We start from the raw sequence: 13160 nt of genomic DNA, 5'->3' as shown, positions 1-13160 counted from the left end.
CCCCCCCCCCCCCCCCCCCCCCCCCCCCTGAACAGCCCAGGCAAATGTAGCAGGGTAAAAATAGACCTTCGCGTTGCTTTTGGAAGCGAACCCCGTATCGTGAGCGGAGCAGGAGTCCAGAACAAAAGGACCGAATTTCTGACTGACAAGCGTGTATGTTTTTGAATGTCATCACATGTTTGAAGAGGCGTTCAGAGTCGACCCCTGTGGGCTCATCAAAGTGTTTTTAGCTGGAAGAGACCATGTGAACCAGTGGTTTGTCTAAAAACACCACAGTGAGAATCACAGTCGGAGGTTTTATTGGACAACAGATATGAACTGTTTAGTTAATATACTAAATAGAGGGACTGATGGTAAGTAAGGCCGAGTCGACCCCAGCTTCCTAACATACCTAATATTTGGAATATATATAATAATATAAAAAAGCGTAGTGTTGCCTTCCCTGAGCCTGCAACATTTTTGATGAGCTGAAATTAGTTTTATGTTTTCATTTATCGCGTGTGCAATAAACACTTTTTATTCCAATACGCCATAAACTCCATTAAGCAACAGTCTTAGCTGTAGCATCACTGCATCCGTACAATGATTAATGAGATATTTATTTTGGTCAGAAATGTTTGAGAACGTGTATAAAAATGTATAATCTAAATTGTTGTCCCATTTTTTATGTTGTAAAGAAAAACTAAATAAAAAATCTTGAAATACCCACTTAGGCAACAACTGTTAAGTAAAACATGGGCATTGATAAATTATAATCGTTTGATAGTTGCAGGAAAATAAAAGTCTGGTGTGATTATGGTAATAATATGGGCATGGTTATGGAGCTGGTTTGTCCCATCTGAATCAGGTCAGGTGGAGCTGCCTGTACACATCAGACTCCACCAAAGCCTCCCAATAAATTCCTTAATATTTATTCATTAATCCGCAACCTCATTATTCGCTCATTTGAATTACAAATTCACGGCGACTGAATCACACAGAGCCTTCAGGATCTGGGACGTGGGTTCATAGTAAGTAAAAAAAATAAAAAAAAAAGAGGTCGGAGGGAGAATTGCAAATGACCATCCATAAATCATGCGCTCTGACACCTGGTGGTGCTCCTCAACTTTTATGATCCAGGCATTTGCATGAATGTGGAAATCTACAGGCGCGTGTGCTGAATACATTTGTGTCTTCATTTAGCGGCGTGTTTAGTAACGTTGAGCTTGTACTACAGCTGTTAGAATTACTTGTACTTGGTCAGGTTGTTGTCCTCCAACTTAATTTATTTCTTACGTTTCCCAGAGTGACTCTGATCAAGTTTCAGCTCTCAAACACAGTTGCTGGGGTAAGAAGAGACTGGAGTTCACAAAGGAACCAAATCAGAAAGCAGGAAACGACCAAGACGTTCAAGAACCCTGAACCTTCCACTGATATAGATCAGCTGCTGGCTGCTGCAATTTGGGGAAGATTATAGAAGATTCGAAAAACAAACATACCAATGTGGGGCGGCAGTAGCTAAATCTGTAAAGTCCGGTCCGGTTCAAGCGTAGCTCGGATCAGTCGGTTGTGAGTGTGGACCGGTAGCTGGAGAGGTGCCAGTTCACCTCACAGGCACTGCTGAGGTGCCCTTGAGCAAGCCACCGAACCCATTGCTGCTCGAGGTGCCGATGATTTATCTGTAATCCGTATTGATCCCCTCACGGTTTGGCACGCATGTGGAGCGCAGATTAATTACACAGTTTAATCATCAAGTTTACTACCGATGGTTATCAGGCGATATTTAGTCAAAAACAGATCGGGATTAATACTTTCTAGTGGCCGATCCCTGATAATGCTTCATTGTGAACAACAAATCTCTGTTGAAATCAGTAGGCTTGCAACGTTAGCAGCACCGGCACTAACAGCTAAGGTTCGGAGGTTCCATTCAGCTACATTATGATCCGTTCAGGCTCTGTGCAGTAAAAATGAGTATTGGGCGAAGGTGAATTATAAAGGTATCGTGAATGTTCAAATGTAATCTTCTAAAATGACGTTTTTGGCGAGAAACTTGAATAAATCCAGTTGTTTGATGGAGATGTTTTCACATTAATATAAAATTGATATTAGAGAGTGAATTGTGCCCGGTTTAAATTCCTAGTTCTAAACAGCTTTTAATACATAATTAAAACTACCAATGACAAGATGTTCAATAAAAATCAGAATCAGAATCAGAATCAGAACCGTTTATTGCCATGTATGTTGAACATACAAGGAATTTGGCGTGACGGGAGGTGCAAACATTTAACAATCAACAACAATCAGTGCAGGTAGAAACATATTAAAATTTACAAGAGATATAAAATAAAGTAAGATATAAAATAAATGAAATCTAAAATAAAGTGAAATCTAAAATAAAGTGAAATCTAAAATAAAGTGCACAAACGAACAGATGACAGGACTATAAACAAGTGAGATGTAAGTGTAGTGTAAAGTGTCGAGTGTAATAGAAGGGATGCAGGGGAGTGACCGGTGAGAATTTGTCCTGGGGATGACAGAGTCAGTGGGGGTCCCGGGCTCTGTTAAATACACATTATTATTATTTCCTAATAATTTGAATTGTGTGTTCTTATGCAAAAAAAACACTATAGATGACTTTAACAAAGTGAAAGAATTGGTTTACAGACTTACGATATTGATCATTGATGATCGGTAATTGGTATCATCTGCAAAAAATATGATCTGGGGATCTCTCAAAGTTAAATGTGACTCAAAACCATGATGTGAAACGAACCGTGAGATTTATGATCCGCTGCACCCCTAGCGGCAGCACAGCAGGACAACAATGACAACAGTGCATGTCTATAGGTCCTGTGTGTGCATTTCAGGTCTACAATAACAAAACATAATTTCCCCTAATGGGATAAATAAAGTGGTTCTATCAGTCTTAAAAGGATGCCAGTTACCAACGTCACAAGCGAGAAAGGCCAACAGAAACAACTGCTAGTCCCGTATCTAAAGAAGAGTTTTTTTCCAGAGAGTGGCTGCTTCAACAGAAAAGTCCAAAGCTTCGATATAATCTTGCTGATTGCAGCAATAAACACACCCGTGTCCATGTCAAGGTGAAATTGCTTTAGTGATTTACAGTTTTCCCTTCCAGTATCGAGCGGTGAGTTACCAAGCAGCTACAGTCTCAAAGACTCACAGGAGCGTGTGTCATGTCCTTAATGTGCGTGTCCCTTTATTCTTTGTGAGGACAAAGAGCCGTGTGCAAATATGGCAAAAAAAAAAAAAAAAAAAGGTGCCATGGAGACAAAACTGCATCAGGACCATGGACAAAAAGCCTGTCAAAATACTGTCCATTACCCAGTGTGTGTAAGACTGTAAGTGTGTGTACAGATGTATTGTAATTGTGTGGAAACCTATATTCCCATATGCAGGCGTATGGCTCCGTGCATGTTGTTATTTGATAAGATAAGAGGTGAAGGGAAATGAAACAATGGATGTTTCTGCTTTAGCTTTCATGAAGTCACAATGTTCTGAAGTCTGACTCCCGTCTGGCGTTGAACGTCTGTCATCGTCTTCTCCACCGCCTCGCTGCCTCTCCAACAATGAACCTGAGAGAGAGAGAGAGAGAGAGAGAGAGAGAGAGAGAGAGAGAGAGAGAGAGAGAGAGCGAGCTCAAGACATGCACTTTGTGTACAGTGCAGCCCAGGAATATAAAGGGTAAATTGTGATACTTTATGATGAATTTATGACGAATTTTGAAATATATTCTGTCCATTTTAAGCTAAAGTCACTTTAGAGAATTTACCTTTTTTTCCTTACTGATTTAAAACGGTGGCTAAACTGTTGGAGGTGACCTGCCATTTTTCACAGACACTTGTAAGCCAAAAAGTAAGTTTTGTGTTCATGGATTAAGATAATCACATAGCACCTCTATATCAAACATTTCTAAATATCTTCGGGGTACTGTAAAGTCATTTCATTCCCTTAAAGAGTTTCCATTCCATAGTTATTGTGTTTATAAATGGCTTAAATGACAATAACGAGACCATTCAAATGACCAAACATGTTCAGAACCAAATCTAAGAAAGGTTTATGTCACAGTTCTTCATGTTGGAGTGAAGACACTCAGGAGTTTCTCATTGAGCCTCAAATTTCTGGTGAAAGAGAAGACGGGGAAAGAACCACATCCTATCTTTATGTAAGTAAGAATGAATTCATTGTTTCCTAATGTTTGCGATCAGGCTTCTCGTGACATTGTTGCGTCGTTATCTCATGACCCTGTGACCTGGAAAACATATTTAACGTCACATGATTGTGTAATATCCCACCACTGTCGCTCTGTTAAATGTGGGAATGAGAATCGCTGCGTAAAGAAGGACCCATATCAAGAAACCGATGTTGTGAAGCATTGTAAATATCACTCAACATAAATAACATGCCACATTTATTACAAGGGAGCATTGCAAACTATACCCCGCGAACAATGCATTCCACTGATCTACATTCTATCCAACGCAGCATTGAGTACACTGAGCCATAGCTGAAGGAAATCAACATTACACTACATTCTCTATAATATTTATCTCACAGAAGAAGCCTACCTCCTTCATATGGTTCAGCAACTTCAACATACTAATTTGAAAACTTAACAAGAAAAGGAACAGAAAATGCTACAGTCCAACTTAAGACCAACTAAATGTATGAATTAATATTGTTAGTACAAAACTGAGTCAGTTTAATGATGAAGCTGGTTGAAAAAAATGCATAGATAGTCCAATATTATTACTCGTATACCTGTATTTACTCACAGCTAGCAACAATTGGACTAATCTCAGGCCTTCTGCATGCAAATTCACACACGGGTCAGCCCCGCCCATCTCACAACGTATTCAAATATTGAGCGCGCGCCCTGCTCACCTGTCGGAAGTCCAGAGTATGAGCCATCTTGCGGCTAGCTTGTCCAGCTGGCATTTCCCCACCTCTATATATATTCTCCCCCAAACTCATTATGCTATTGGTGATGGCGAGATGAACCGCCATGAAACAGTAAAGAGTTCTAGCAAATTGGTTCGCAAGGCTCGAGGCGTCATGCGCACACGACACCACCTGCTGGTCAAAGAGTGTAAAACAGGCAGATACATTACAGATGATCTCATTGTGATTGGCCCAATCTCAATCTACACCCGTACAGACTCACGGACTTTGAGGCGCGCACCCACGAAGTCCGTTAGCGTTTAGTTCTGTCTCACTGACAAATCATTGAGTGTTTGAGGGCTCTCTCGCAGACATTTTGAACCCTTTATGAACCCTTTCCGTAAATCAGCATAGGATGCTTAGGATAGCATAGGATGCTGACTTTGCCTGAGGGAATTACCCACAAATCATTGCAATGTGACGCTATGGGGTAACCAGTGGACACATGGAGACGTAAAAAAAATGACGGCTCACGTGTTTTCAGCCTGTGTTATTAAATGTACTCAGAAATATTAAGGGTTAAAGATGGAACAAAAAATAAACATGAAATTAGAGGATATTTATTTATTTATTCATCAATTGTCAATTGTCATTGAAGCTGTTTTGACAAAAATGAGTAAATAGATGATATGAAGTTACCTCTCATCTTGTGAGGAAAGAGCCTGAAGACATTTAAATCAGGGAGTACAAAGTATAAAATAAATACACACCATTATACATCTTATTTTTTGTCGTTTTCATGGTAGCGTGACATGTTGCAGCAAAGTGCTGTCCCGTTCCTATTTACACCATTTCAAGCCCTCACAGTCTCTCACACTCAACCACTTACCAGGTGACGTCAGTAAGTCCTTGAGGGTTCAGGGTTTGAGGCATAGTGTCATACTCTATTGATGCGCCAGTAAATGCTTATTGTCAACAATGGGGGGAAAATAACCCAAGTAATCCATTTTTATAGAATCATTATAGTATATTATGATTGTAAAACATAACTGGGCAATTTAACAAACTCAGAGTAATGGATCGGATGTGTGTAAATCAATCGTTTAGTGGCATGAAGTGCAATATTAGTGTTCTAAAACTGAAAAGTGGCGGCGGTTTAACCAGGCAGAAGGCAGTGAATTTGCTTGTGTCATATGAAAGTGATGAATAGTGAGACTTTATTTGTTTTAGTCAGGAACAATAATTTCTCAACTGTGTTAGGAATGAGGCAATTTCTTTTTTGGAGATCATTTCTCCTATCTCGGAAAGCACCCCTTTCCCATGGCACAGAGAAAGCTGGGGTACAGAAAAACTTGACAGCAAGCTTGAGCAGACGAGCAGTCCAGCTCCATTTCCCTCCTTGTTCCTCATGCAAGGCCCAGTAATTCCTCAGCCTGGACCAAGAGTTATTGTTGTAACCCCATTCTTTTGGGCATAATGTACACTTTGTACACTTTTTAAAAAAACAAACATAATGCATCTGTTATAATGTTATGTACCTTATTAAGAGATATAAGCTCAAAGTGTTCCCATATAGGAAAAGTCCAAAGGACTAGCAAACTACCAAAACTCAACTCAGTCACAAAAGCACAGATCTCAATAATAACAATCACAAATGTTGAGGGGATTCCATGGGGTTTATCTGTTAAAAATCTTACACAAAGATTTGAACCAACTTCCTAAACCAGTGACATGATGTGGACGGGCATTGAGGTGTCATGATGTCATTGGTCCAAAGCGATACTCGCCTCGATATGAGCTTCACTTCCTGGAGTTCTCAACACTCCGAGGCCTCGGCACAGGACGTAACATCACTACTCATTATATTGAAAGTTTTTCTGCCGAGTGGTTGTTTGGTAGACTGCACATTGCAATTATTTGTCTTCTGTGTTTTCTCGAGGTCGTGTTGCTTTTTGCTGATTGGGTGTTTTCTGTAGCAGTTCATAAGCCGGCTAGCGACTTAATAATACACGGTACGGTTTGACCTCGATCAACTTAAAGGATAATTGTGATGTATTAAAACTTGAGTCTTATTTTTACACTTTGGGCTCGCGTGTTTGACCCGTCAGACATATGTTTCTGCGACATACCGTATTTCCAAAAATCTGCAATTAACGTGGTGATTATAATATTATCATTATTAAAATAAATGATGGTCATAACGCAATTTTTATTTTAATAACGCTCTTCTCATTCACTATAACCCCATTCCTGGTAATCCCAAGACTGCTTCTCTGCCTTTTGGTCAAATGCTGCAATTTGCTCTGTTATTTCTCACCTCATTTAGCAGAATAAAACTGTTTAAAGTTAAATCACATATAATTCATGACATTTTAGCCCGACGTAGTTTCACATTAAACCGTGTTTGTTTCCCAGATTTACCGAACTCCATAGCCATTTGTTTTGACTGAGCACAGTGATCAGTCACAGTGGCAACACATCAACAACGGGTCCAAATGTCAATGAAAACAACGACGCATTCAGTTTTGTTGAAATGTAATTTAAACCAACACAACTGAAGAATTTAGACAGTTTAAAGATCAGTCATTTAAAAAAAAAAAAGAAAGAGCTGTATAAGTGTCCCTCTTTTATCGGCGGGTCAGACCAATAGCAGTCGTGACCCAGTAGCTTCACTTATCTTGGGTTGATATTAGATATGTCCGACGCCCTCGCTAATCCCCGCAGATGTTTCCCGACAGTCTGAGCTGGGGGTATGTTCTCGAGTGTGAATCCCGCTCTGATTGGCCGGCCCAAAGAGGAAATAAGAAAATGGGCCCTGAAGCATAAAGCCAGCCCACTTCCTGTTAACAGATAGTCCCCGTGGTGGTGAGAGAGTCCAGTGAGAGTCCAGCTGTGTCAGCTCAGGGTCTGTGAATGTGTGAGGAGTGGGGCGATTAGACACTGGGAAACAGAACAAGACCGGGTCCGAGGTCTTGGAATTGAGAGTGGAAATGGAACTGGAGATTTAAGACTTGGCGCAGAGGGAAATAACTAGCTTTGTTTTGTCAGCGTCCGATAGGTTCGTTATGTATCGTAACTCCAGGTTCTATGAGTATAGGCGAAGCCCTCTAAGAGCTTTCATTATTGGAATTATCCCAGAGCGAATACGCAGTTGTGAAGATTTTCTTCACGCCCTTTTTGCCCTGCACTGGCCTCCTGCACGTCCGCAGTTGCAACATATAAACGCTGTGTGACCATAGCTCTGGTCCCAATTCAACTCAGCATCTCTTCAGCTGGAGCAGGTGCAACCAGAGGGGCCCACAGCTTAGAGGTCTAGGCATATATTCATAGAATCTGGAGTTACGATACATAACTAAGGTTTATTTCGTTGCTGTCCCTATTGGGTTAATGGTGAGGCTGATGTAGGGACATGATGTGGGATCTGAGCCTTTTTTGTTGGCGTTTCAGCTTGGGTTGCGTATTGTTGTGGCGATTATTATTCCCGTCCGATGGACGTAGTTTTCAGAATATGACGCATTGCTTTCTGTTTCTTTTAGATTTAGATTTATTTATTTTGCACAATTCAAACAATAACATTTTAAATAATCAAACATAACAGAGATAAATGAATATCACAGTGTAGGAAGAGACAGAAAGCCAACTGGGCTTATTTGAAGCCTCCACCTATATAATATTAAAATTTTACAAAATTACAAAGATAAAATTAAATATGCATAAGACATTACAACAAAACAAATGGTAATGCTACAAGTCCCTATGAGTGAGGCAACTCTAAATGTAATATAACAGCTAAAACAAGAAAGACATGAACACTAATACATAAAAAAAACTGTTACAAAACAGCAATTAGATGTTCTTTTAGGCATCTTTTAAAACATTTTATAGAGGGACAATTTTTTTGTTCTATTGGTCTGTTTCAGATCAGGTTTATATTTCTGAACCGCCAGGGGGTGAAAGTGAACTTACAATCCCTTTACAGTTTAACATTTTTTTAAATGTGCTTATTTGCTTTCTTTTCAGGGGTGGAACAAGGAGATCAATATCATAAATATGCCCAATAGCTCGAAAACTACAAACTAATTCAAAACAACACATCTTTGTTTAAGCTGATGATGTAAAACCGACCATCAGGTTTAAAATAGAGGACAGAGTCGTGATGCAGGTCTCACTAGAACCCCCAGCAGCCCCCCCCCCCACACCCAGGATGTTTTACCTCTGCAGAGCTGCGACCTTTGTTTATGAACAGAGGGTTCAGCAAGATTGTCTCCAGACTGGAACAGTGTAAACCAGAAGGCACTGAGGAGAACGTCCAAAGTAAACGGCATTGGCTCGAGAAAACAAACAACCTCAATCATCTGCAAAGAATCTCATCCCATTTACTGTTACAAACAAAATTCCCCCTCAGACGGGGCTCCAGTTTTTCTCCGATCAGTGATTCTGCTTTGGTTTATTTTCTGTTCAGAATGATCTCATCACTAAGCCAATAACCAGGCTTATTTTTGGCAAGAGATACAATTATATTGTTTGACCCCACTGTTCATTTGTTGTAATCTTATTCTGAGCATAAACCCTGCACTTCCTGTCAGTATTCTGCATTTTCAACCCTCATGAATTGTAAATCCCCCCCCCCCTCTATAATTCATTAATTGATTAGTGAAATGAAAAAAGTGCTACTAATTTGGCCTCAGAAGAAGAAAGAAATAATGCTGATTACATATATGTAAAACAAAAGATAGTTATGCAAAAATACCAAGAGGACAGCTCTGTTATTGGCGAAAAAACTAACAAACTGTATATACTAATATATGTAATTTACAATTTAAGGATATTAATGTGTAATGTCCCCTGTGAGCTGAGGACAAATACAAGACAAATGAGTCCTTTCTTGATTTGTTTCTGTGAAGAACCAATGAGAACAAACTTTCTCACGGTACCCAGACTGGACCGATGCTGAACAAACAAACGGATGTGGTAAAAGAACATCATCTATTGACTGTCGTGTTTACCCCCCCCCCCCCCCCCCCCCCCCTCACAGCACTTGAACACTCACATGTCTAATCTACTGTATCAGAACAAGAAAAGAGATGTAAATCATCAGGAATTAGGTAATATGTTCCATTGACAGTCAATATTAGAAGACCTTCAGTCTACGCTTTAAGTGAATTTCTCTTCGACGAACATGCATATACAAATGGAATAAACCCCCAGCATCATTATTATTCTTTATTTTTTGAAAAGGATACATTTCCTGGCTCTAGCGTTTTGAGCACTGCAGCGCTGCACTCACTTGTGCAGTTTGGATATGTGATGTACTGAAACTTGTGCAAGAGCACCATCCAGTGTATGCAGAGCCACATATGTAGTGTCATTAATGAGCAGTACCAACAGTAGATGTCTATTGCTGTATATGGTAGTTACTATTGCAATGACAATAATTCAAATAAAACTATATTTGATGTGCAGTTTTTATAAAAAGATTCTTCCTCTTCCAAATATCATAGTTCCACTCGGTGGTGGCAACCTAAACCAGATCAAATGTTACACTCACATTTAAAACAAATGAAAATCATTATTGTAACAATTATTTCACATGAATATTAAGCTCATGTTTTTCTAATGGTGCTAAATATTGCGGCTGCAGCCACTCAATGACACAGACTTGATTAACTCACGCTTAAGAGCTAAACTATTTAAGTATCTGTTAAAAGCTTGAATAACGACATAGTCGTAAGTATGTGGTACTGTAGATAGTACGACCACAGTTATGAATAACGGAGAGATTTCAGCTTTAATTACCGTGTTATGGTCCAGTCGAGGTGCTACAACTACAGTATGCATCACAATCCTGTACAGTCAAACACTTTTGTCTACTGGGGCACTTTTTGCTTTGAGGGTTGTCGTTCCTCCTGCGCATATTTGCTCTGATGGTTCAGAGCTCAACAGGCAGACGTTTGTTGAACTCTGAACAATCAACCAACCATCTTTTCCCTTAAAAGACCAGTTATATTTTTGTGGGCTTCCTAGAACACAACACATGTGATTCCGCAAGCCAATCAGATTTGACTTCTCTTCCTATGTCACATGCAGACTCGTTAGAATATACCTTCACCCATCTGAGTATCTCCACCCTCTACTTGAGAACATAAGACATGTTCTCAAGTAGAATTGGACAGAGTCATCATGATGTCACCCATTGGTTTGTGGACTGACGTTTTGAAGCCACGATTTCGGAAATTTGTACGCCGCCATCTTGCCGTTTTGCAACCAGTGAACGGAAGTTACCATATCTGGAATGCGGAGGAGGGACGTAGAGACGCCATATGCGTCTCTGGTAGCAGCAATGACCTGTCAATCACAGTAGCCCCAGCTGTAAAGCTTTAGACGGCTTTATGGTCTATTTGACTCTAAATGGACCATCATTTACTAAATGAACATCATGCTGAATTTAAGAAGACTTGAAACTTCAGACCATGAACTCATGTTTACAATGTTCATTGAGGGAATAGATCATGTGAGAAGTCACACATCATTTTCTCATAGACTCCCATATAATCTGACTTCTTTTTGCAGCCGATGGTCAGTAGAGAGAGTGCAGGTTTAAGACACTTCTGCATTTGCATCACTCATCAGAACCGGAGGTTGCTTTCTGCTTGACAACTGCCTTTGCAAAAGTTCACCATATTTTTTCTCACAAGCCAATCAGAGCAAAGTGGGCTTCTCCGGGAGGTGGTCTTAAGGAGACAGGTGCTAAAACGGAGCATTTCAGACAAAGGGTGCATACAGGTGTATTCACCTGTATATGAGTAAAATATTTTAAGGCTACTACTTAGACCATCACTTTAGACATTTTATCAGCCATGTTTGAGGATAAATACGACTAATACAGCCGATTCTAAACTTGACTTTAATTTCTGCCATAATGGTTAGTTTCTGACATCATCATTTATCAATTTATACATAACCTTTATAACTCTGTTTAGTTAATTGTCTCCATTTAGAAATTCCGGGTATGTTAAAGTTTTGAAAACTAAAAGTTAAAGAAATTCGAATAACTTCTAATCTAATCTAATCTAATTTAGTGTAGATCTGTAATGCAGAAAAAGTATTTTGTATGCATACGTATGTTTGAACACTTAAGTGCAACTCAGCGGGTAGTGAGATCGGACTAGTATTGACAAGTGGGTCTCACGTACAGTAGCAGCAGACCGCAGTAGTGGCTGTATTTACGGACAGCAGTTACTGTGTAATATGATCCCGCTGGCTGCCGGCTGTTCTCATCTCCACACTGAGAAAACCTGTGTCTTTTCCAGACACCTCCTCTGCAAGTCTCGCTGCTACATTAAAGACATTTACGTTTCCGTCCACAGCCAATCCCCAAATGGATTTCCAAGATGCTGCACACAGCTGGGGTTGCTGAGAGATTTGGGGTGCAAATATAAAGCTTCTATCAAAACAGAAATACAGAAAGTCACTCTGATATCACCGGCTAATGCAAGACAACTAATTTCAGTGTCAAATAAATATAATTTAATATCAAAAACACAGAAACAGATGTGTGTCAGTCGGCTGCAGCAGAACAATGGCAGCTGGCCAGACACATGTCCACCCCTTCTTCATCAAATGCTCTCTGGAGGGGAGATGGAAAAGGCATGTTTTTAATATGGAAATGTGACCCACGCTTTCCAATCTCACTGAGGAATAGCGGCTGTTTTACCGATAACTCTTGGCTTCCTGCGACAATGAATCAAGTGAAACAGCCCAAATGTTCATTCACATTAGCTGCTCATGGGGAGAGAGAACTTCATATGTGGAGTGATGTAGAAGCAGGATATGATTCATCCTTCTTCCCCCCCACCCCCTCCACAGACAATTAAAAACTATAATTACGTTTTAGACAGCTAGCTGACGCCAGAAGGGCCAAATTACAGCGATACTCACTTCAGTGATCATTAAAACATTACATTAACAGTTTAAGAGATCAGGGGAACGGAGATATGCGGAATCCCAGGAATGATCATGAACGGTAGAGAAACAACACATGTGCAGACGCACACGGCCGTGTTTTAAAAGTGTGGATTTATGCAAAAGCTCATAAAGTTCTGCCAGAAGCGGTGGGATGATGGGTTTTTCAACCAGCCGCCCCACCATATGTCCAAAATTACCATAACACACTCACACACACACTCACACACACACACACACACACACACACACACACACACACACACACACACACACACACACACACACACACACACACACACACACACAACTGACTA

This window comes from Anarrhichthys ocellatus, unplaced genomic scaffold (assembly GCF_004355925.1).
Source record: "Anarrhichthys ocellatus isolate YVR2014 unplaced genomic scaffold, GSC_Weel_1.0 scaffold29, whole genome shotgun sequence".
Classification (NCBI taxonomy): Eukaryota; Metazoa; Chordata; class Actinopteri; order Perciformes; family Anarhichadidae; genus Anarrhichthys; species Anarrhichthys ocellatus.
This window is presented reverse-complemented; position numbering follows the sequence as displayed.